The sequence below is a fragment of the Acomys minous genome (genome assembly GCF_964271855.1).
Source record: "Acomys minous genome assembly, chromosome: 9".
Lineage (NCBI taxonomy): Eukaryota > Metazoa > Chordata > Mammalia > Rodentia > Muridae > Acomys > Acomys minous.
In genome coordinates this window covers 43,599,281-43,623,742 of record NC_140490.1, presented here as the reverse complement: position 1 = coordinate 43,623,742, position 24,462 = coordinate 43,599,281, and the positions used below count along the sequence as shown (strand labels likewise).

Below are 24,462 nucleotides of genomic sequence, written 5' to 3'. Positions count from 1 at the left end.
GGAACACAAGAAAGGGCCGGACCTGCAGATTCAAAGATTAAGAATCTCCTTGACACATGGCAACAGTGAGGATCCAGTAACGACAGTGTAGGCCTCCAACCAGACCCATGACCCATGAACATCTGAAAGTAAACATATGTGGACAAAAGGCTATACTGCGTGATACACTACAGCTTCTGTGACAAGATTTTTTTGTTTGGTTGGTGTATTTTACCCGGGGGAGGAGAGGGATTTTGATGTATCACATGTAAATCACAGACATTCAATAAAAGTAAAATAAATAAATAAATAAAGTAGCAGAAAAACTTAAAAAAAAAAAAAAATAGAGCAGCCGATGTGCATGACCACAAGGCCAACCCCAACCTTCTTTCTTTTTATTCCTTAAAAGTCATTCTCCTGTTAGAAAGCCCAGCATGACACAGATTTTTTTAATTAAACGAGTCAAAATTACTTGCCTGAGGAATTACTAAAAAGAAAGGAGTGGGGGGGGGTTGCCTTTCCCTCACCTAAGATGCTCCAGTGTTTCAGGCCAAGGCAAGGACCAAACTCTACAGCTTCCATCATCTAAACAAGGCAAATGGGGACAATGCGCCCTACAGAAGGACACAGTCAATCATCTTCAGCCCCACTTAGCAAAAGCAAAGGACAGGGGTGTTGTGGGGACACAGCCAGAGCTGCCACAAGCAGCCTTGAGGCATCTTACCCTCAGGGCCTCCCGGACTAACCCTGCAGGAAGCTATTTCAGCATTGAGTCACGTGTTAAAGCAAGTCAGCACATTTATTAACTAGAGATAAGGCATAGTACATCTAAGCACTGGTAGTTAGAGTCATCCTTAGGTATCTTCACAATGGTCATACCTATATATTGTTTATATTTATATATGCTGTATACGTATATATATACATTTTGTAGCTAAGAATCTAATTTACAATAGATTTAAAGTTTAAGCTAAGTTTTAAAAAATTATTTTAATTGTTTTGTGTGTATAGGTGTTTTGCCAGTGTATGTATCTGTGTACTGCATGCATGCCTGGTACCAAAGGAGGCCAGAAGAGGGCATCAGACCCTCTGGAACTGGAGTTACAGAAGGTTGCAAGGCACCATGTGGGTGCTGGGAATAGAACCTGGGTCCTCTAAAAGAACAGCCAGTATTCTTAACTGCTGAGCCATCTCTCCAGTCCCTAAGCTAAGTGTTAAACTTAAGTTAAAATATATGAGATAGGCTTACTTATTTTAAAAACCTTATGGATTTTTCTTTGCAAATGGAATTGTCAGGTGCGCTGCTTATGTAGGGATGGCAGAGTGGTGCTGACACAGGCAAACTCTCCTCACGCTCACCATACAGTTGAAGGTGACTGGGAACATCCTGGTCCTGAGGCCTTCACCTCCAGAGTGCTAGCATCACAGGTGTGCACGACCACACTGGCTTTACACAGAGCTGGGGGTTGAACCCAGTGCCTTGTGCCTACTAAGCAACCACTCTACAGACTGAGCCACACTCCAAGCCCCCTTTGCTAGCTGTTTTTAACATCCTTATTTAAGATGTCCTGAGGAAGACAAGCACTATTTCTGTAGGCAATTTTGATTTTTTTTTTTAAACTTGATCCAGCTTCTAACTCCCAGTCAGATTGCAGAGAATAACCCTTCCTTCTACAGCCCTGTGATTTTCTGTCTTCCTCTCCGGCCTCACTCCTTTTGGCAAGCTTGTCTGGGCTTTTCAAGCAGGCTAACGAGCAGCTTTTATGGAACAGAGGAAACATAAGTCAATCTACTCGTTGGAACAGTTTCCTGGAAAGCCTCACAGAGGAGTGACAATCTCATCCACTTTCTCACCTACAAGTTTCCTCTCACTGTGGAAGGAAGTCAACTCAGGAATCCTCTTGGGACGCTCCCAGGTAGCAAGCTGGCCCTTCTGGAGACACTGAAGACGCACGCACAGGTCACTGGGGGTGTTTCTGTATTAACTGGCTCGTCCTGGTACCACCCGCCACCAGGGCTGCAGAGCCTTGGTGTTCATCCAAACACACACCACTGCCTAGTCCCTAAAGAGGAAACGGGCCCCTGGGCATGAGGCAAGTGATAACTACACTAGACCTAAAACTCCGCAGACGAACAAATGTCCATCCAACTCCCACTATCAGCCAAAGGAGGAGTCAGCACCACAGACCCCACAGACACTCAAAGGGAAGGCTGCAACCAACTAGAAACATGAACCGCCTGGCTTGAACAAAACACCCAATCCTTTGGTAACTAAAAACAACCCAAGCTCACCCAAGATGACAGCCAGCCTCTTCAATACTATAAACACTAAGGAAATTGAAAACGTAATTAACACCCTCGAAAAAACACATCTGAAAGGTGTCTGACAGTTTGGTTGGAAAAGTCTACCCAGTGTGGTAAGAAAGAAGTAACTAACAACAATTGTATATATTCTTCTAGGAAAGAGGAGGGTAACATTACCTTGACAGCAAAACAATCATTTCAGGAACCAAGGAAAACGATGAAAAAGAATAAAATGACTGCATCTATTTTATTGTTATGCCTTAAGATTTTATTTTGGTGGTATGCATTTCACCAGAACAAAACAATTTGGTACCTTTGAAAATAAATTTATATGGACAAGCTGTGACAAAATCTTATATTGCAAATGGATGACCTTTTCTAATGAAAAAATTTGTGTGTGTGTGGTACGTGTACCTGTATACATGTGCACTCATGCCTATAGGCACATATGTGGAGAACATAGGTCAACATCAGGTGTCTCCCTCTATGGCTGTATATAATATTAATTTATTTGTTATGGGGGGACATACACCTACCACAGCTCCCATGTGGAAGTCTCTCCCTTTACCTTTTGGGCAGAGCCTCTCTGGTTGTTTTTCTCCCACTACGGACTCCAAGCAGCCTGCCAGCAATTCTCTTATCTCCGCTGTCCATCGTGCCATAGAAGTCTGCGATTACAGAGGTGTGGGATCTGAGGACTAAACTCAGATCAGCAGACTTGCATGGCAGGAGCGCTTACTCACGGAGCCCTCTCACCAGCGCCCATGTGTATCTACTCTTTTATTTTTGTTTTGTTGCTATTTGTTTTTACACAGGGTCTCTCACCGATTCGCTGGACAATTTGGCCAGTGAGCTCTCCCCAGCCCTCCCCCAGATCTTCCCATCTCGGCATCCAGAGCTAGGATTGCAGGTGCACGCTGCCACACCTAGCTGACGGGGTGTTGAGGATCCAAACTCAGGACCACATACAGGCTCATGCAGCAAGCAAATTACCCACTGAGCCATTTCCCTCGACCCTGCAATATACCACCCAGGGATGGCTAAACAGCTCGGCAGGCAAGGCTGCCGTCTCCAAGCCTGTACACACACACACACACACACACATATGAATGTCACCACGTCACTTCTCTCGACACGATGGTGCTCATGTGTGTGTGCTATGGAGCCATCTACTTACACACAAGTACAATGGGACGCTTCACTCTGCGTATTTACCACAGTATGAAAACAAAAATTCACAAACTTACATATTGATTAAAAAGTAGAGTGAAAATACAGCTAAAAAGCATTATACATGTGTATGAAACTATCAATAATAATAATAATGAAGAAGCAATAAAAGAGGTTCAAAAAGTTAAAAAAAAAATACTGAAGCAGTTCCCAACGATCCGCTGCAGCTATCATGTACTCCAGACCAGAGTGTTTACACAGCATTCAGGGCCTATGTTTGCTTAATATATGACTGAGATTCAGAGGCAAATCCATCTACTTATTTGGCGTTCCAAGGAATCATGCCTTTTACCTCTCAGAGAGAAAGGCAACCTGCAGGGAGAATTTTGTAACCTTTGTTTCTTTAAAAAAAAAAAATACACAAAAATATTATGATAATATGTTTTCACTTTAATCCCAGGTGTGGAGACATGGGGATGCTTCGCAGCAGCTGGCTATGATTTGCCTCGTGCTCTAGTCGCAGAGAGTTTCTGTGAGTGTGTGACATTTGGGATTCTGGGAACTTTTCAGAGACATACTATAAATCCTAGCGTTCCGACGGGTAGGTCGCTGGTTGGTGACTGGCTGCTGTTGGTCATGGTTTGTTTAGCAGTTGTGTACAAAGAAGAAACAAAAACAAGAAGAAATTAGCTATCCTGACAGCGAAGATCAAATCTGCCCCCACGGAGGCCGGGAGTGGTGCCTAAAACCCTAGCGTTCTCACAGCAAAGGCAGGCGGATCGCTGTGAGTCTGAGGCCAGCCTGTTCTGCAAAGCTAGCCCAGGACAACTAGGGTTCTGTTACACAGAGAAATCCTGTCTCAAAAGCTGAAAAAGCAAACAAACAAGAAAAAAAAAAAAACCTGCACCAAGGAGCAAGATATTCCTAACCAGCAGGAAGTAGTCTAATGACAATGACACCTCATTTCCTCGCTACCTTTTTTTTCTCTCTCTACTATTCAGTGTTAGGGGGGTGAAAGGACAGAAGCGGGGGGGGGGGGGGGAACCCAATGAAGTAGCAACAGGAACCAGAGTGTTAACACAACATATCCTGGATCCTGGGCGTGCAGCTCACACTCTTGGCCACACAATAGCTCTGTCACCTGAGACTTAATCTTTTGTAGTTTCAGTTACCTACCATCAATCATGATCCAAAAACATCCACTTGGCTCTAGAGGCGGCCCTGGAAGTGCTTCTGTTAAGAGAAAGGATGTATATTTTCAACCCGGGAAAAGAAATAAGATATAGCTAAGATTGCTCAGATCTACTGTACGGTTAAATTTTTCAAAGTATGTGTGTATGAGAGGAAAGAGAGAAGAGAGGAAGAGAGCAAGGCGGTGTGTGAGCTGGCGCTATCATGGGTGCCCTTGTATTAGAGTTTTAAATGTTTTGAGTCATCCCTAGTTGCAGTCCCTGAAACTGCAGTTCCCTCAGCTGGTATTGCAGGAGCACACCACAGGCCAGCTCATTGTTAAACTCTTACTGTCTTTAATCTATACTTAAACTCTGTTCCAGGGGCTTGTGCATAGCAACAAACCAACTGTTCACATACAGTTCAGGACTTTCCACGGGTTCAGCCATCCATCAGGTGAATCTTCAACCATATCCCCTGTAATAAGTGGAGACAATCGCACTGTCCCTTGAGCTGACCGTGACCTTAAGAGGAAACGAATGCAGAGACTACAGACCCATCTTCTCAGTTTCCCAAGAGCCGAGAAAGGGACTTAAAGTTTGTTGCACGTGCATTAGGTCTGGAAATTATATGCCCAGAGCCCATATAAAAACGCTGGGTGGACATGGCGGCGCCCACTGGTAATTCTAGCTTCAGAAGGCAGAGATGGCATCGCGAAACTCTGAGTTTGGTTGAGAGACCCTGCCTCAACAAGGAAGGTGGAGCAGCAATCCAGAATGATTCCTGAATCAACCTCAGGTTTACACACACACACACACACACACACAGAGAGAGAGAGAGAAAGAGAGAAAGAAGAAGAAAATAATGCCGGATCCTCTCAAGCAGGTCCTTCCTGGGTACTGCCCAGAGAAGCGAGACAAAAAGATGGAGCCTCATACCCACACCCATAGTAATTACTTAGGGTTCCATGGGGATGGGAAGATGGCTTCTGTCCCAAAGGCTCCAGCCACACGGCACCAAGTCCTGCACACAAGTGGCCCCTCCCCCCTGCCACACTGTGTCCCGCTGGTTGCCAAGAAACCTCACTCCAATGATGTCCAGATGCAATGTGCAGCTTCTAGGCGCCTGGCACCAATAAGCCCTGGGGATAAACTCCTCCTGAAGCACCACCGCTCAGCGCTCACAGGCACATCAGCCCTCAGGAACCTTTGCCTCAACTGCGTGCCTGAGGCTGGGTTAAGAAATCACTTGCATTTTAATCCAAACACGAGCATCTACAAGATTACACAGGATACATAAACACAAACAGACCCGCTCCTCCCGGATCCTGGTTGCCAGCCATCCTCCTCTGTATACAGCAATGGAGGAAGCACCTGGTAAATGAGCTCCATAAACCACACCTCCAGCTGCTTCTCTTTCCCTAAGATGAGACACACTATAGCTGCCCATGGAAGCCAAGGAGCTTCAGGACCATGTATGGCTTTCTTAGGTGGCCACACTTTTGTATCTTCAAGGTGGACAATGCCCAGAACATCCTAGTCATCCACGGCAAAGGCTCTCAGGCATGTGTATGGTCAAGCCAGGACTCTCAGGCCTCTCCTGGAGGAAATGCTAGGATGGGATTGTCCCCTAACTGCCACATGCTTGTGGGTAAATCTTCCTTCAGTAAGAAGGCAAGCTGGAGATTCTGGCCTCAAGTCAGAGGTGGTGTCCTGACCTTGAAAGTGCTAGTCAGGAAGTCCAAGAAGAGCAACTCCTCTTCAGGACCTGAAGTGGGACACCGTGGAAACTGAATGGTTCGGTCACACTAACACCCCACTGTCACTAGGTGCACGTGTAGCAAACCCTGGATCAAGATGCAGGATGTCTCCGGTGGTCCATGTAATACTGTAACCAACCCTAGGCTGCCCAGAAAGACCTGGCTTCCTGAGAAACAGCTAAGCTGAGGCTTGGCAGGAAGCCCCAGAGACTGGGAAACAGGAGACCCTGAGGCCTGGGCCCTAAGATGCATGTGGGTTAGGACAGGTTCCAGACCCCAAGGTTCTTGTAAGCATTGTCTGTGAGGCTGACTCGGGAAGGACATGGGACACACACTGACTCTGGTCTACGCGCAAAAGCCTGGTGTTGTGAGCCCCCTGTTCACAGCCCTGGTAGGGAGGCCCAAGGTCTCCCTCTCCGCTCCAGTAACACCGAGTCCTCCTCACCAGCCTCCAAGACCAGCTCCACCCACTCAGTGGCTCATTCAGTATCATCTAGTTACTCTTCCCCCCAATCAGACGTGATGGGAGAGGAGGCAGACGCCCCTCCTCCCTCAGTCCTGGCACCCTCCGCGCTCTGCTCTCAGCCCTCTGTTCTCCTGGCAGCTCCTCTCCAAGCCTCTGCAGATGCCAGTACACCAGGCTCTCTGTTTCGAGGGGATTATTTATGGCTGGATGAACCATCCAGTATAAAGGTCAGATAAGAGAGCATGCCAGGGAGCGAGAGGCCAACCTCAGCAGCTCACAACGGGAGGAAAGACTGCAACTTACATAAACATTTTTCCCCAGAAAAAGGAAATAGAATAGCCAAGCTCAGTGGCTCTCTGCTAACTGCCCCTGGTGTGTAACCCTGGCATGCCAGTCAGGAAAACGAAGCTGTGTCTGGGGGCGGGGGGAGGACAAAAGGACCCGCTTAAAGTGGCACCAATGGAGTTAGTCATTACTGGAGGTAGTTATTGGCCCCTGAGTACAAGACTGGAGTGACAGGCACGAAGTAAGTGTCCCAGTGAAACTAACAGTCTAGGCGGGAAGCTCAGCCTGCAAGAGCCCCAGAGGGTGACCCCGCCTGCAGGCAGAGAGCAACCTTCCTCCATGCCTTGCTGGACTGGTGGCCTATGGGGACGAATGCTGAGCTCTACCTGCTCATGGGGCAGGCTTCCAGAGCAGGCCAACTCCCTGCTCTTGTCCACCCCGAGCAAGCTCCCTACATGACGCAGGCAGCACATCTACCTGTACCTTAAAGTCAGCCCAGGCCACCATGCCTGTGGACCCCTTTGGAGCAGAACTTGACTATGTAGGGAAGTCCCCATGAGAGGAAATGGCTGGAAACAATCTGGGAGCATCCACAGCATCTGGCTGGGACACTCCACCAATGTGAGCAGAGACAGCGGAATAGCTGACTTCCAGAGTCATGGGTATCATGCCGAAAGCCCCAGCAACCTCTATTACCCCAGATAGGCAAGCAGCCCAGAGAACAGCGAGGATGGGCCAACAACAGACATCTAGAAAATGAGTTCAGGGAGTCTCCTAGTGAGCAGAGTCTGCTTAATGTGGGAAAGCATCCAGAATGCAGACCAGCTTCCTGTGCACCCACATGCATGCACATACATATGTGTACATATGCAAATAGGTGCTCACATGCATGCACGCTTGAGTGCACATGCACATACAGGCCCACAAACATATATAGGTGTGTGCACACACGGAAGCAGGTGTCCACATGCATATTTATGCACACATCGATACACAAGCAATGCACACTCATGCTCACAAACATGCAGGCACAAGAAAACTCACTAGACCACAGAAGCCACTGCAGGGAGCTCCCCCATCCCCAGGAGCCATTCCATGTCATGCAGACAGCCACCCAAGCTGAGCAATGGGCGAAGAGCAAAACGCACCAAGAAAAACAGTCAGGGAAGTAGCAGATTGGACAGACACCTGCCAAGAGCCAACAGATGCGAGGTGCATGCCACACAGGGACACACGGCCCTCTGAGGACTGGGTGCAGCTGCCCAGCATGACACAGAACATACACATCTATGGCAGAGCGCTGAGCAAAGAGAACACGCTACAGAAAGCTTGTGCAAGCATCAGGAGCGTGCACGCTCGTGTCTGAAAACGGCAGCAAAAACGGGGGTTGGGGGTGGGGGAATGTCAGAAGAGCAAGCTGTTCATGGCAAGGACCCAGATCTGGGGGAAACTCTTTTGCTTTCTTTCTCCCTTTTCTAAACAATAAAAACACCGTGAAAATAAAGGAAAAGTGAGTCAGCACCTCTCACTTCCTGATCACGCTGGAGAGTCCACAAGGACTTCTGCAGAGACCCCAGCAGCAGAGAGAAAAGCTGACCTGAAGCAGACAGAAGCCTCCCTTCCTGTTTCCCCCAGCTTCCGGGCTCCCCCTTTCTTTTGTTTCCACAGCTTCCCACTCGCGCAGGAGGAGCTGCGGTTTCCATTTTCCTGCAGATAAAGCTCCGCTGGAACAAACCCCAGGGTGGGTGACTCGCCACCAGGGCCTGTGCTAGGCCCAGCCCAGGCCACCCCACCTGAAGTCCAGCCCCAGCAAGTGTGCCAGGTGCCTTGTCCAGTGCTGCAGGCTGCTGAAAGGACCGGCCCACCATCACGAGTGGGTGTGACCTTACCAAAAGACCCTTGCCAAAAGGGTCTTTGCAGATGTGCCTCAGTGAAAGATCTCCAAGTGGGTCATCTGGGTGGGGCTTAAGGCTAGACAAGTATCCTTATTATATACAAAAAGAGACACAGAAGAAAGAGGTGGCCCTGTGACAAGGCAGAGCCTGACAGTGATTTGGTCATTAGCCAGTGTCACCTGAGACCACATGACGATGGCAGACAGGACAGCTTGCTTGCCTTGCCCTCACGGCACCTACCACCCCCTCTCCCAGGGGAGCTGCTGCCACTACTTTGGTCTCAGTCATCCCACATGACACTACGCTCACCACTCTGTGTGTCAAGAGCATGGATAACTCACTTCTGCTCCAGAACCAAGAACCCCGGTGTGAGATGGTTAGTGCTGTCAGCTTCACCAAACAGAGGAGACAGAGCTCTGGGCGTGACCCTGGGGGACAATCTTAATTACATTCATTGATGTGGCAAAACCATCTTTTGTTGGTTGGTGGGTTGGTTTTTCAAGACAGGCCTGGCTGTGTAGCCCTGGCTGTCCTGGATTTGCTTTGCACACCAGACTGGCCTCGAACTCACAGCGATCCGCCTGCCTCTGCCTCCTCAGAGTGCAAGGATTAAAGGCGTGTGCCACCACATCCATCTTTGGGGTGGAGCTGTATAAAACGGAGCAAGTATCCATCAGTCTCTATTCTGAGGTGGACACGATGTGACCAGCGGTTTGAAGCTTCTTCCCCCCACCCCCCCACCCCCGCCCTGACTTTCTCATCATAATAAACTATACCTTGAACTGAAAGACAAAATAAACCTGAGCTCTTTTTTTTTAAAGGATTTATTTATTTTGTATACAGTATGCATCAGATCACATTATAGATGGTTATGAGCCACCATGTGGCTGCTGGGAATTGAACTCAGGACCTCTGGAAGAGCAGTCTGTGCTCTTAACCACTGAGCCATCTCTCCAGCCCAAACCTGAGCTCTTTTAAGTTGCTTTCATTGGAGTAATTTTTTAAAAAAAGATTTATTTATTTATTTATTATATATTCAGTATTCTGCCCACATGTGCGCCTGCCCGCCACAAGAAGGCACCAGATCTCATTACAGATGAGCCACCATGTGGTTGCTGGGAATTGAACTCAGGACCTTTGGAAGAACAGACAGTGTTCTTAACCTCTGAGCCATCTCTCCAGCTCTCATTAGAGTAATTTAACACAACAGGAAGAGACACTAAGACAGTGGGCAAGGCTAGGACACGGATGGACGAGAGTGGCAGTGTAGTTATCCTCACCAAACTGAGACACTCTCTGGAGAGATGAAGGAGACTCAAGAAACTCAAGGTGGACGGCACCCGAAGAATGGAAACTGAGGCTGACTCCTGTTTCCACACACATAACCACACATGCATGTGAACACACACACACACCATTTGGGGCTTGCTTCAAATTTCAGATAGTCTTTCTACTGAGAAACACCGCATGACCTTAATGAGATCATCTTGTAGATGGGACCATGTCTAAACATAAAGCATTGGGGGGGCAGGCTGGGAGGCGGGATTGTTGAGACAGGGTTTCTCTGTGTAACAGCTCTGGCTGTCCTGGACTCACTTTGTAGACCAGGCTGGCCACAGAGATCTGCCTGCTTCTGTGTCCGCTATGTTGGGAATAAAGCTGTGCGCCACCACGCCCAGCTATAAAACATTTTAAACACACAGCCTGCACATGTCTGGGTTCTATGCAGTGGGTTCTGTTGGTGCTGTCAGGTAAACACTCAGAAGTTTCAGAAGTTGGGGTACTAGGTTGGAGTTGGGAGTATTGATTTAGGGATCCCAACTCATATGAGACAGCAAGGTAAGAAGAGAAAGCTCTGCATACTCAGAGAAATGACGCAGCTTGACAGATATCCCCTGGACACATTCAGGGGCATGCTTTGGGATCTGAAAACCATAGCACATGGAGACACACACTTGTGATCCCAGCACTCTGCAAGCAGGGCAGGGCATTGTGCATTCAAGGCTAGTTTTGGTTACACAGAATGACCAAACCTCCAAAACTGTATGTAGCGAGGCCAGCCCAAATGAACTCTGCTATTAGGGGGCCCAGGGGCTGGTGAGGCTCACCTTGGATCTAGCTACTTCACACTAGGCTGTGTTTGTGTACAGCAATATTTGGCCACTGACACTGGCTGCACTCTGGAGCCAAATCTGCAAATATCTCCTGGGTGGAGAAAGGAGGGATCATGACACGAACACAAAGGATGAAACCCATATCAGCAACAGGATTTCCACAACCTACTGCTGTCCTGTTTGTTTTGTTTCGTTTTGTTTTAAAGATTTTTAATTTTTGCTGGGCGTGGTGGTGGTTGCCTTTAATCTTAGCACTTGGGAGGCAGAGGCAGGTGGATTGCTGTGAGTTCGAGACCAGTCTGGTCTACAAAGCTACTCCAGGACAGCCAAGGCTACAAAGAGAGACCCTGTCTGGAAAAAAAAAAGATTTTTAGTTTTTAATTAATTATGTGTATGTGTGGGTAGGTGTACATCATGTATGGGTGCATTCCAAGGCCAGAAGGGGGCATCAGACACCCTGAAGCTGGGGTTACACTGGTTATGAGGCACCCAACGTGGGGTGCAAGACCAGCAGGTGCTAAGGCGGGCATCACTTTGATACAGGGCCAGGGGACTCACTGAAACCCATGAGAGCGTATGGGTCACGTGGCAGCTTCATTACACTTGAGGAGGGCAGCAAGAAACATATGTCCCTCCCAGGTCATGGACCATGTCTCCCATGAGCGTATGACAGTCACAGTGATCAGCATGCAACACTGTTTGCCAATGACACATTCCTGGAGCTTGCTGCTCCCTGGGACAGGTATACAGAGGGGATGCTGAGGACCGGCCACACCCAATCACTCTTCAGGCAGAGGACAACCATAAGGCCAAGGTCCTTACTATGAAATCTGCCCTTCGAGTCAGCTTGTAACAAGTAGTGGGCTGGAGAGCCGGCTCTGTGGGTAAGCTGCTTGAAGCCCAACCCTGTGGGTCTAGTTCAGATGCCTCAGGACTCATGTGAGAAGCCAGATGCAGGAGCAGATGCCCGGAACCCAGGCTGCACCTGGAAGACAAGAGCCCCAGCAGCACAGCTCACCTGTGAGGAAGCACCTCTTCCACTTAGCACCCAGGGTAAAAGCCACTACAAAAAGCCCCATGTGGCAGCAGCCATACTCTGCGTCCTGGAGCAACAGAGAGGTCCTCAGACCACTGCACAGGGGAAAATGACAGCAGCAAGCACAGCACAGCATGGTGATTGGAAAGCCTCCGTCTGTGTTAGCAACTATAACGTAAGTAAGTGTGACAAAGTGCTTCAGAACAGTTCAGATCCAAATGATCCAGGAAGAAAACACCCTGGTGACATCAGCATTCACTCCAGAGACAGGAATAGGGTCTCTGCTGGCTCTCCCCTGAATTAGGGGGGAGCGTACATCTGAGTCCTCTGTGATCCACCATTTTCCTCTGTGTGTGTGCGTGTGTATGTGTGAGCATGTGTATGTGTATAAATGTCTGTGTGTGTGCATGTATGCTTACATGTGAGCGTGTGTGAGTATGCGTATATGTGTGTAAGTCTATGTCATGTGTGTATGTCTATGTCAGTGTGTGTATGTGTGTTTGCATGTGTGTATGTGTATGCATGTGTTTGTGAGTGTGTGTATGTGCATGCATAGGTGAGTGTGTGTATATGTGTGTGAGGTGAGTGTTTATGTGAGTGTGTATATATGTGTAAGTATGTGAGGGGGAGAGGATTTAAAGGTCAACTTGGCATCATTCCTCACTCTTCGCTATCTTTTAATTAAAATTTTATCCTACATTTTGTTTATTTAGTAGTGTGTAGAAGCCAAAGACATGGTTTGGAAGTGGCTCTCTCCTTCCACCAAGTGGGTCCTAGGCATGGGGCTCGGGTCACTGGGCTTGGCAGGAAGTACCTTTACCTGCTGAGCCATTCCCATGGCCAGATTGCTTAGACTGTGTTTTGAGACAAAGTATGTCTCTGGGACCTGAGACTTATCCAGTAGGCTAGGCTGGCGGGCCAGGGAGCCCCGGGGCTACCTGCATCCACCCCTCCTCCAGGGGATCTTTTGATGTAGGCTCTAGGGGTCAAACTCAAGGTTTCCTGTTCACACTAAGCCATCTCTCCAGCCTGAGTTCGCTCCCTATCGCTTCCACAGTGAGATGTCTGCGCTGAGCTGTCCTTGCTCTCTGCTCATTTTACATGACAGTTTCTTCCGGCTGAAATAAAATCCATGCCTGCCAGCTCACGGAGCCACGAGCAGTTGCTTGTATATAAATGGGAATCTGTGACTCCCCACAGGCTGTTCCGAGATGGGTATCTACTTTACAGACTGCTCTGACCACCTCCCTGGTTGGGCCCAGCTGCGGGGGTAAGCAAGCCAGCCTGACAGCACCCTGGGGATGGATGATCTTTTCCTTGCCAGACATCACAGACAAAGCTGGGGGCTCACAGGGGCAGGAGGAGGGAGCTGGTGATTTCTCCAGATTCCACACTTGAAACCCAAGCCGCTGGCTGCCCTCAGCTTTCAAACACAAGTGGAGATCCAATTCCGTCTGCTCAGGGCTCTGCTGTGACCCAGTTTCTGGAGTGTGGTCCAAGCCCAAGTCTGCAGAGCGCAGATGCTGCTGGAGGCTCTGGTGTCTAAAGCATCTGAGAGCCCAAGGATGAGGCAGACATGGAGGAAACCACAGGGTAAAAGAGTTTGGTCATAGAGAGCTACCACAGAAATCAGAGACCTGACACCCAGCATATGCCTGCTGACTCTGTGGCCCGCATGCCACTCTGAGGGATGAAAACACTTTTTAAAATAAAATGGGGCTGAAGAGATGCCTCAGCGGTTAAGAGCACTGACTATTCTTCCAGAGGTCATGAATTCAATTCCCAGCAACCACATGGTGGCTCACAACCATCTATAATGCGATCTGATACCCTCCTCTGGCCTGCAGATGTACATGCAGGCAGAGCTCTGTATACATAATAATAAATAATAAATCTTTTTAAAAAATAAAATAAAATAAAATGGAGGGGATTGGGGAGGGGGTTGGGAAAGTACTTACTTTGTAAACACAAGGACCCAAGTTCGATCCCGAGAACCCACACAAAAGCTGAGCATAGCAGCATGTGCTTATAAACCTAGCATTGGGGAGGCAGTGCCAGATGGATCCCTCAGGCTTCCTGGGCAGTCAATCTGGTCTAATCTGACAAGCCCCGCAGTGAGAGACCCTGCCTCAAAAAACAAGGTGTTTGTTAACTGAGGGATCACGGACGGCATGCTGGCACTCAGGGCTTCAGCGCTCCAGCGAAAATCTCAGTCTCTGCTTCCTGGCTGAGGGACCCCAAGAGTATGTTTCCTCTGCTGCCTGTTCTCAAACTCTTCAGCTATAAAGGGTGGGGAAGAGCTGGGCCAGGTTTAGAGATAAGGCGGGGATTCCGCAGAATGGGCAAAAGGCACTGGATGTGTACTCACAAAAGCCACATGAGCCACAGGATCATTCCTGCCTTGTTCCTGAGACTCCATTTCTGATTCCACCTTTACAAGTCAATGCTCAGAAGAGCAGAGTCTTATTTAAAGAAATGACTAATTGATCGATCTACCCCCCTCTCTCTCTGTCTGTGTGTGTGTGTGTGTGTGTGCGCGCGCGCGCACACTCGTGCATATGGACCCACCGTGGTGAGCATGTGGAGCTCAAAGCATATCAGGAATCAATTCTCTTTTCACCCTGGGTTCCAGGGATGCAAAGCTGGCCATTGTGCCTGCACAGTAAATGTTTTTACCCACTGGGACATCCCACTGGCCATTTTCAGACATGGACTCTCTAGGGTAGGATCTGACTTCAGAGATGCCTGAGAGAGCGTGTGGAATCCTGGGAAGCAGGTGATGACTCCATATGATGACAGGCGTTTGCTGACACTCCCAGAATGGACCTTTTCACAGGGTAGCCTGTGCTGTGCTCCTGCCTCACCACAATAAATCATCTAAGTTACCAGAACCCAACCTAGCAGAGGCAGACCATCTTAAGAGTAAGAAATCAATTTCATAATTAAAAGCCTCACCAAGAAGAAAACCTCAGGCCCTAGCGGCGGCTTCACTAATAAACCCATACTTTGGAGAAAAAAAAATGATATTGATCCCTCAGAAACATGTGCCCCATGAAGAGCGCTACAAATCTCAAACCCCGTGATACAGAAGTGGCTCTGCTTCTCACAGTTTCAGTTACACACCTTCAACCAGAGTCTAGAAATACTAAGTGGAAACTTCCAGAATAAATGATTCATCAACATTATACTGTTGATGCTGCTCTCACACCATCCAGTTCTGGCCAATCAGAGCAGGGACCACATTCCTTTGTCCAGTGTCTCCACACTGTATACAGTACCCTCCTGCTAATTACTTCAGTCCCTTCAGCTACCAATCAACTGCTATAGTTGCCCAGTACCTTTACTCAGGAATGGTCCTCACCAGCAGGGATGTGCCAAAACTCACAGCAATCCTCCTGCCTCAGTTTCTTGGATGCTGGGGTTAAGATCAGCATCTAGCTGAGAATGTTCCTTCTACATGAAAGTACAGTAAGATTCCTTGAGAAAGACAAGGACCACACTGTCTGTCAATACAGTGCAGTGTTAATACTAGGTAGACTTTAGGATTAATTTTGTTAATTTCTAACTGTGTCTGATGTAGTAGTTAAACTTCACAGGTATGTACATAAAAAGTAACTTATAGATATGCACTATGGTAATTCCAGGCACCCTTGGAATCCTGAAGTTCACCCACCATGTAGAAAAGGACTACAGTATCTAAATGCGCACTGCAAATGCCAGGCCTGGAACTCCAGCTACTTGGGAGCATCAAGGGCTCAGGCAACTTAGGGAGACCCTGTCTCCAAACAAATAAATAGAAAGAGGGCCAGAGATTAGCTTGGTGGTGCAGTGCCTGCTGGTCCTCGGTTCAAACCCTGAAAGGAAAACCAGTTCACTAAAACATACCAAGAGTGAGTGGAGTGTGAGTCTGAAATGCAAGGCTGATTTAACACCCTAAGCTTTGCCTATGTAAGTCACGATACTTACAATGAAATACTTACAAATAAAATAAATAAAACCGTGATCAGCTCAATAGACCAGAGAAAGTGTAAAATGAAATCCCAGCATCTAGTCACACTAAACCTCTCAGTCAATGAGGACACTTTCACTATGTCACTGTGACATACCTAGAGTCTCCTTGGAAAGGGAATCTCACTTGAGGGGACTACTCAGGACAAACTGGCCCAGGAGCATGTCTGTAAGGATATGTCTTGATCTCTATTTGATGTGTGGCCCCAGCCCACCGTGGGCAGCTCCATTTCCTGTGTAGGCAGTACTGGCCTGTGTCAGAAAACTGCGTCTGAGTCTGTGAGCACACCACCACGCAGTATTCCTTCACAGCTCCTGCTTCAATTCCTGCCTGATGTTTCCTCCCAAACACGGCAACCAAATCAGCCCTCCCTCCCCTAAGAGGCTATTGGCCACGGCAGCTGTCACACCAACACAATAAAACTAGAACAGCACAGGATACAATATTCAGCTGTTAACAATATTCACCATTTAACAAAGAATTAAATGACATCTGACCCTTTCTTGGGTTCCCAGACAGCAGCAGAAAAGGTACAAGGGGTGGGGCTTAGGGGGGTGGCCAGCAATTAAGTTCACTTGCTGCTCTTGCAGAGGACCTGGGTTCGGTGCCCAGCACACCCACATGGGAGCTCAGAACCACCTGCATGTCACTCTAGCTCTAGGAGTTCCAAGGTACTCTTCTGGTCTCTGAGGGACTGGGCAAAGACCACACATTAAAATCACTTTTAAAAATAATAAATTGAGGGGGCTAGAGATGGCTCAGGCTGCCCTTCCAGAGGACCTGGGTTCAATTCTCAGAACCCCCATACAGCAGCTCACAATCGTCTGTAATCCAGCTCCAAGTGATTTGACACCCTCACACAGATGTGCACGCAGGCAAAACACCAATGCACATAAAAATACATGCAAGCAAAACACCAATGCACACAAAATATGTGCAGACAAAACACCAATGAACACAAAATAATAGCTAGATAGATAGACAGAAAGAAAGAAAATACGAAAGAAAGAAAGAAAGAAGGAAGGAAGGAAAGAAAGAAAGAAGGAAAGAAGCAAGCCAGGCATAGTGGCACCTGGTTTCTGGGAGGTAGAGACAGTGAGATCAAGAGTTCACAGTCATCCTCAGCTACAAAGGAAGTTAAAAACCAGCTTGGGCTCTATGAGACCATGCCTTTAAAAAAAAAAAAATAGTGAGTTGGCCTTAAAAGTAAAAAATGTCTGCCTTTGCTGGGTGTGGTGGTGCACGCCTTTAATCCCAGCACTCAGGAGACAGAGGCAGGCAGATCGCTGTGAGTTTGAGGCCAGCCTGGTCTACAAAGAGAGCCCAGGACAGCCAAGGCTACACAGAAAAACCCTGGAGAGAGAGAGAGAGAGAAAAAGAGAGAGAGAGAGAGAGAGAGAGAGAGAGAGAGAGAGAGAGAGAGAGAGAAATTTGGAACTAGAACTCTTACAACCCAAGTGAAAGCAATGACCTAGTTTAAATGTGAGCAACAAGCCTGAGCAGAAACTCCTCAAGGGAAGGAAACACAGGTAGTAAGGGCAGACACACAACTAGGGGCTCCCCCATCCCTCAATATGTCACCCCACTGGAATAGCTAATAGTTACATTGACAGCAGTAAGTGTTGACATCAAGTGGGTGCATGTGAACTGCTGTGTCCCCTTCAAGGGGGATGGAAAACCACACAACTGTCATTTAAAATGTGACAGGGTTCTTCAAAAGGACACACACACACACACACACACACACACACACACACACACACACACACACACAAAACCCTGAGATTCCTCCCCTAGGGAGTGGCCCAGACTATAGGAGAAAACACACAACCTCAGTAGGATTTGCCTAAGAGTGCACACAGTACTTTTGTATATTATTTACTGTGATAAAATATACCCAGAGAGCCGGAGAGGTGGCTTAGGGGGGTAAGAGTGCTTGCTCTGCAAATATAAGGACTGGAGTTTGAATCCCTAGCACCCATGGGAAATGCCCAGGTGGCTGCAGGTGCCGTAATCCTATTTTAGGGGTTGTAGACAAGGCAATCCTGAGAACTTGCTGGTCAGGCAGCTAATCAAAACAATGGGCTTCTGGGTTAGGGACAGACTCAGTCTCAAGACAAGGATGCCACAAGAGAGAAAGGAAAACATCCTGCCCTGGCTTCCAGGGAAGTCTGCATAGGGGCACCACACACACACACACACACACACACACACACACACACTCAACAAAAGTAATCCTTTAGGTACCTTGCAATATAGTCTTAATGTTACACAGCCACCATCAGCTATTTTATTGCCTCAAAAGGAAAGCTTGAGGATAAGGATGCAGCTTAGTGGTCGGCAGAGTGCTTGCCTAGCATGCAAAACAGCGGGGTGGTGGGTGGGGTGGGCGTCAATCCACAGCACCAAAAAGAAAACTAGAAGCCCTGTAAAATCAAGCAGTAGCTCCTCCTCCAGCTCCCCAACCCCAGGTGACTGATGACATGTTGCTGACACTTTACAAACAAGAATCAGGAGTCATGCTGTGTTAGCTGTGGCTACCTTTATTTAGCACAGTGTCTCAGGGTTCATCTATATTATAATAAGCATCAATGGCCCAGTCCTTTCTACAGCCAACTAATATTCCCTGTGTGTGCATACCACATCTGGCTTACCCACTTCAGCCACCTCTGGTGCCTTGTGAACAGTGCTATAAAGTGTGTGGAGCTTCTGTTTAGTCCCTATTTCCAATTCTTTTAGGTGTGGGCATAAAAGTGACATCACTGGATCACAGGGAATTTGGTTCTGTGTTTAACTTCCCAAGAAACTTCCACACTGTTTCTCCAAACACCGGCACCATCCTGTCCCCCACCAACCATGTCCCAGGGTTGCTTCACTTTCCCCATGTCCTTACCACACAGGTTCTGCCTCCCAGGCCCTTTTCTTAAAGCCATTCTAGTGCAGTGGGAGGTGGGTCCCACCACGGCCTTGGCTTGCACCTCCCAGTGACTAATGATGCTGGCTGTCTTTCGTTTGCTTATGCCATCTGTGAGCCATCTTGAGTGCTTGTGCTCTGCTGGCAATCTGCCCTTCTGTTGTGACGTTTTAGCCCCTAACCCTTCAATTAGGAAACAATCCAAACATCATCCACCAAGAGCTGAGGAAACCAAGCACAGTCCCACCAGCCAATAAGGCACTCGCTCCTCAGCATCAAACAGCCCCACACTCCGTGTAAGAATCTCAGAGCCACAGTGCAGAGGTAAAGGAAAGCTACAGGGAAGCTCAGCCTGCATCTTTTGCTGTCTCAAGGCTCAGTTATCCAGTCAATTACAGCCCAAAAATACCGAATGGAAAATTCCAGGAATAAATAATTCACAACACTCCTAGCATCACAGAGACCACTTGCTACTCGCTGGCTACCACTTCCACCCCACGAGCGCTGCCAGAGTATCCACACAGTGTATCCTACTCACCTGCTGGCTACCCAACACTCATCAGTTACGAGATCAGCTCTATATCGCACAACTGCTCAGCTACCCCTTATTTTAGTTAAAAATGGCCCCAAACACCAGAGTAATGGTGTTAACAATGCAAAGGGGCCAAAAAAAAGATGGAGGATGCCTCCTCACCACTAGTGTTCGTTCTCAGTTGCACAAGTCTGCACACATGCTCACACTTCCACTACACACACATTCTCATGTTTCGCATGATCACCAACACAATGTTTCCACTTGCCCTACATGCACACCACTCACAGGCTTCCATTTTTACCCTGCCCATCTGATATCCACACACAGACTTCCACACTGACTCGGCTACTCATGCGCACACATTTGGACATACGCGCATACAGCTAGGCCCCACCCCCACGAACTTCAGCTTCCTGCCTGCGCTTAGGGCCCTGTCCCCTAGTGGAGGGCAGTACCTGGCCCTGGTCCATGAGATGCCCCACCATTACCTACTCAATATATGGAGACCATCCTTGAAGACACAGCTGTGCAGTCTGTATACACAAAGTAGACAACTTCCGTGCATCAGTGCCTACTTGTATAAACAGGACCGTTCAATGCACTGCACCGAAGGCTGGATTTGTAAGCAAAACCTTGAGCAGCTGCTTCATATAAGCAATCAACACGGCCCTTGACTATTAACTTTTAACTACCAAGTACCCTCAATGGTACACACCAGAAGGCAGAAAAGAGTAATGAGCTCAGGGAACCTCACCCAGACCCTAACCTGTCCCACGGACCGCCATAACCTCTCCCCTGATCTGAGGCAGATCCCAAGCAGTGGTGGTAACAACATCCACACTGTGGTCATAATGAAGGGCCTCACACCACTGTTGATCCAAGTGTCTGCACCACAGCCTATCTCTGACAGGAACTCTTGAGAGAAGCTTTGGGAAGCCTACAATCTCCAAGCGCTTCCTAGAAGCCATTCAGAGAAGATGTGCAATCAGGGTTCTTGTGGGCAGCATACGAGAGTCTAAACCAAAGGACAGGACCCTGCGAGAAGTACATTAGGGCTGCTGTCCAGGCCAGGGTCAGTAGCAGGACATGTGCCATGGTGTGGCATTCCAGGTAAGTGCAAAGGGACCCAGGGAGAGGCACAGCTGGAAAGCAGGTACCCAAGAGCAAAACAGCCAATTGGCTCCTCCCCAAAATCCCCTTGACAACCAAGGCTAACCCCTATCTCTTAACAGACTGCCACTTCTTTCTCCATATCCTCTGGGCAAGAGAGCTGCGCTGAGGTCCAGAGAAGCTCTCGCACCATGTGCGTAAGACCTTGCCTGACCATCCAAGCTCTGGGCCACACCCTGAGTCACCCAGGGACAGCCACGTCTTCAACTGAGATTGCAGAGAGCAGGCTTCCCAGATGCAGCTGCCAACCTTAGGATGGCTCTTAGCCAAGGGAACAAAAAGGACCCTCCTGACAGCCTCAGTCATCTCTCGGGTACCTCTAACTACTAGTGGTATTTCTGGATTGTCACCATTGGAAAGAAGTAAATTGGGCCACGCTTATAATCCCAGCACTCAGGAGGCTCATTATAGGAGGTCTGAAGTGAGACCCTGTCTGAGGTAGGGAGGGAGGTAGAAAGGGAGGAGCAGTCTGTTTTAAATGACAACTGGGAAATTCCAAAGTCCCTTCTAGGATACTGCAATTAACCCAGGTATAGTGGGGATGTCCCGGAGCAGGTCCCAGCTCAAGCCCAGGAGCTCTGACTCCAGGCTCACCCGATACAGGAAACTGCCCCCTTCCAGCCCTTCAGGGCAGGCATCTTTCAGAAGCACCTCAAATGGCTAGAGAAAACCATTGATCTTTGAGATGCATTATTGATCATGCTGTCCATTAGCACACATTCCCATAGCACTGGCCCGCAGCACACCATGCCCGGGGTGGGGAAGGCCTCTTTGGACACCATCCATAAAGGGCAACCTATACAGGAGCCACTGTCCACAAGTGGATGATGTCATCCAGAAATACTGCCCTGGCCCCAGACCCCCTGGACCCCCTGAGGCAGCACAGTCCATACCCTGCCTCTCAACCTTCAGGCCACAGCAGGTGATCACCTGCCAAAACACCAGCCCCTGGGGAGGAGTCTCTGCAAGGCAGACCATGTGACAGCCAGAAATCATTGGAGTCTGTTGACAGAAGGACTAAGTGGCTCCATTTCAGAGGGCAGACAGACTTAAACAAGCCCACCACTGGAAGGCAGCCTCTGACTCTTTCCCTGGCTTTTGGGTCAGAGCCACAACTGGTATGGGCAACATGCTTTTATTTCTTTGTTTTACTTGCTGTGTGGAGCAGCCAGACACCTGAGTCTTAAGGTCTGGAAGGGCAGTCCTTGCCCACATAAACATCCTGCTCACCACTCTACTCTTCCTACTTCTCAACGGATGATCGCTCTGACATGATGCGCACAGACGGCAACGGTCAAAATGACAATCAGGCCATTATAGTCGCTAGCGGGATCTAGCCCCACCACTGCCCCGAGCTGCCTGCTTCTGGGACACTGTAAACATTCCCAAATAACCCTACCAGGGCGGCCAAGAGACAGGTCGGGTTGCCAGGGGCACATATGAAGTGACAGGCCGCTGGTGTCACTTCACCCTCCTGGGAAGGAAACTTCCGTTTGGTAGCGCCTGGTAGACCTACAGCAGGGTCAGATGGCTGGCTACCGGCCCGAGTCTAGTGAGAGGTTGACCACCCACAGGCCTGCTGTGCTCAACAGTGAGGTTTTCAAAACAAAAACAGGGCAAGCTCATGTGGCAAGCGCCCCAGAATGGAGGGGCAGGCCTTCCACCACATGCTTCATTTTAAGGAAGACTCACCACTCACCCACTGGGAGACTAAACCGAATTAATAGAGAAAACAGCTACGTTCTCGGCTCTGTTTTTTCACGCCGTGACTGCCGGAGCCCCCAACAGAAGCAGCCCCCACCAAATCAGCAGCCAGCAACAGGTGCAGCCCGAGCTAAAGCTTGTGGTTCCGGGCGGTTCTAGAATAATGCATCTCGAATCTTCCAGGAAGCCACGGCCTCGCAGCGCCCACTGCCCGACGGTGGCGACCTTCTCTGCTAGCCGCACCTGTCTGAGTGCACCGCGCCACATCCGGTGCACCCGAGCCAAGGCCTGGGAGACCGAAATAGAAGCCGGTTAGGCCGGGGCTGAGAGCCTGGCTAGGGACACGGGACCTGACTTGGCAGGCATGGCCAACGAGCCAGCACCCGGGGGTCCCAGAGGGCAGGACCTGGCCAGGCCAGTCGCGATTGGCTGAGCGTCCAGCGTCCCTGCCCCAGAGCAGCCACCTGCCGGCCAGAGCCCGGAGGGAGCCAGGGAGGGAAAGCGGGGAGGGACCCAGCTGGGGTGGGACTGCTGAGATGGTCCGGAGAACGGGGTGGGAATGTAGAGGGGATTTGAGGGAACTGGGTGGGAACCAGAGGGGTCCAGAGAATCCGGGTGCAAATGCAGAGGGAGTCGGAGGGGCATCCAGGTGGGAATGCAGACTAATTCCTAGCGGCGTGCGAAGGAAGCTCGGAAAAGGATCTTGGGGGCTCCCAGGGGTCGCAGGAGAAGCTCCAACAGGGTTTCCTAGGTTTACGGCGGGGGTTCCCGGCGACCCGCGCACCTGCCCAACCCCGCGCGCGCTCCTCCCGCGCCGGCCCAGTCGCTTACCTGGAGCGCGCGTCCGACCGGCGGCGGCTCTCGGCGGGCCCCAGCCAGGCCAGCTCCGCGCCAAGAATGGCGGCGGTGTTGGTGGCAGCGACGACAGAGGCAGACGTCGCCGGGAGGTTGTGGTGGGGAGGAGGCCGGGCGGCGCGGAGATGCTGCAGCGCGGCGCGCGGAGGCCGGCGTGGGGACAGAGGGCGCCGGGTGAGAGTGCAGGCCCCACCCCCTTCCCTCCGTTCCCGCCTCCTCCCCTCCCCCTCCCGTCTCTTCCCCCCCCCCCTCCTCGCCCCTCCCCCTTCCTCCTCCTCCCTCCCTTCACCCCTAACCTCGCTCCCTCCTTCCTTGCTCTCCAATGCCCCGCCCCTGCCTTCACCTTCCCCCAATCTCTCTCTCCTGCCCCCCTCTGGTTCCGCCCTCCCTTCCTTTCCTTCCCCATCCATCTTCCACCCCAACTCCCTCTTTCTCCTTTTCCTCTCTATCTCTTTTTTCCTTCCACCCCCTACCCCCACCCTATCCCAGGGGAGGGGGTCCTGGCTTAGGGGCTCTTTTCATACCCTAGCCTGGTCTCTTGTAAAAGAGCAGATTCCCAGCAAAAGGCGACTTGCCCTTCTAGGTCCCTAAAGTCTCCTGCACCTCAGGCTCTGGGGCCACCAGTGCTGATACCAGAGATGCTAGGCTCTCTTGGCTTTGTGATCTGTGGTGCCCCTTTGGGGTTCTCAATTGGAGGTGTGGGTAGTTCCTACTGTGGTAGGCTGTCTTTGCTAAAGGGTTCTCAGCTTCCTATGGATCAAGGGTTCCTGAATGTAGCTCCCAGTGAGATACATTTCTAACTAATTCTGGGCCCCCCAAAGGAAACCCAGGTCCTAAATGAACCTGGCAGAGGTACCCAGGAACCAATCAGGTAGGGCCACGGCTTCCTGAATTACAGAAGGTCCTTAAGGGCTTCCAGCAGGCTTGGGGCTGAAGGGAAGGCAGACAGCTGACAGCCGTTAAATTGAGAGAGCCTGAGTCAGATGGTCCAAATAAGATTATGGGTCAGGAAGGGTCTCTAGGATCAGTCTGCCTGTCAGTACCTGGCTCAGAGAGAACAGGTCTACTAAAGGCAAAGAGTGGGTCTCAACCCCTTT

At 49.6% G+C, this 24,462-nt stretch overlaps 1 protein-coding gene across 8 annotated transcripts in view; it reads right to left on the bottom strand.

The window, feature by feature from the left end:
- Positions 1-23,550, bottom strand: part of SEMA4D (semaphorin 4D) — a 106,537-nt gene extending 82,987 nt beyond the window's left edge. For 6 of the 8 annotated variants that reach the window (XM_084796920.1, XM_084796924.1, XM_084796925.1 and 3 more), the window contains exon 1: positions 23,342-23,549. The gene's annotated coding sequence lies outside the window, so the exon portion shown is untranslated. Of the gene's footprint in view, positions 1-11,964; positions 12,128-23,341 lie in introns of all 8 variants that reach the window. The other 2 variants (XM_084796918.1, XM_084796916.1) reach the window with 2 other exon arrangements.
- Positions 23,551-24,462: the final 912 nt, after the last annotated feature.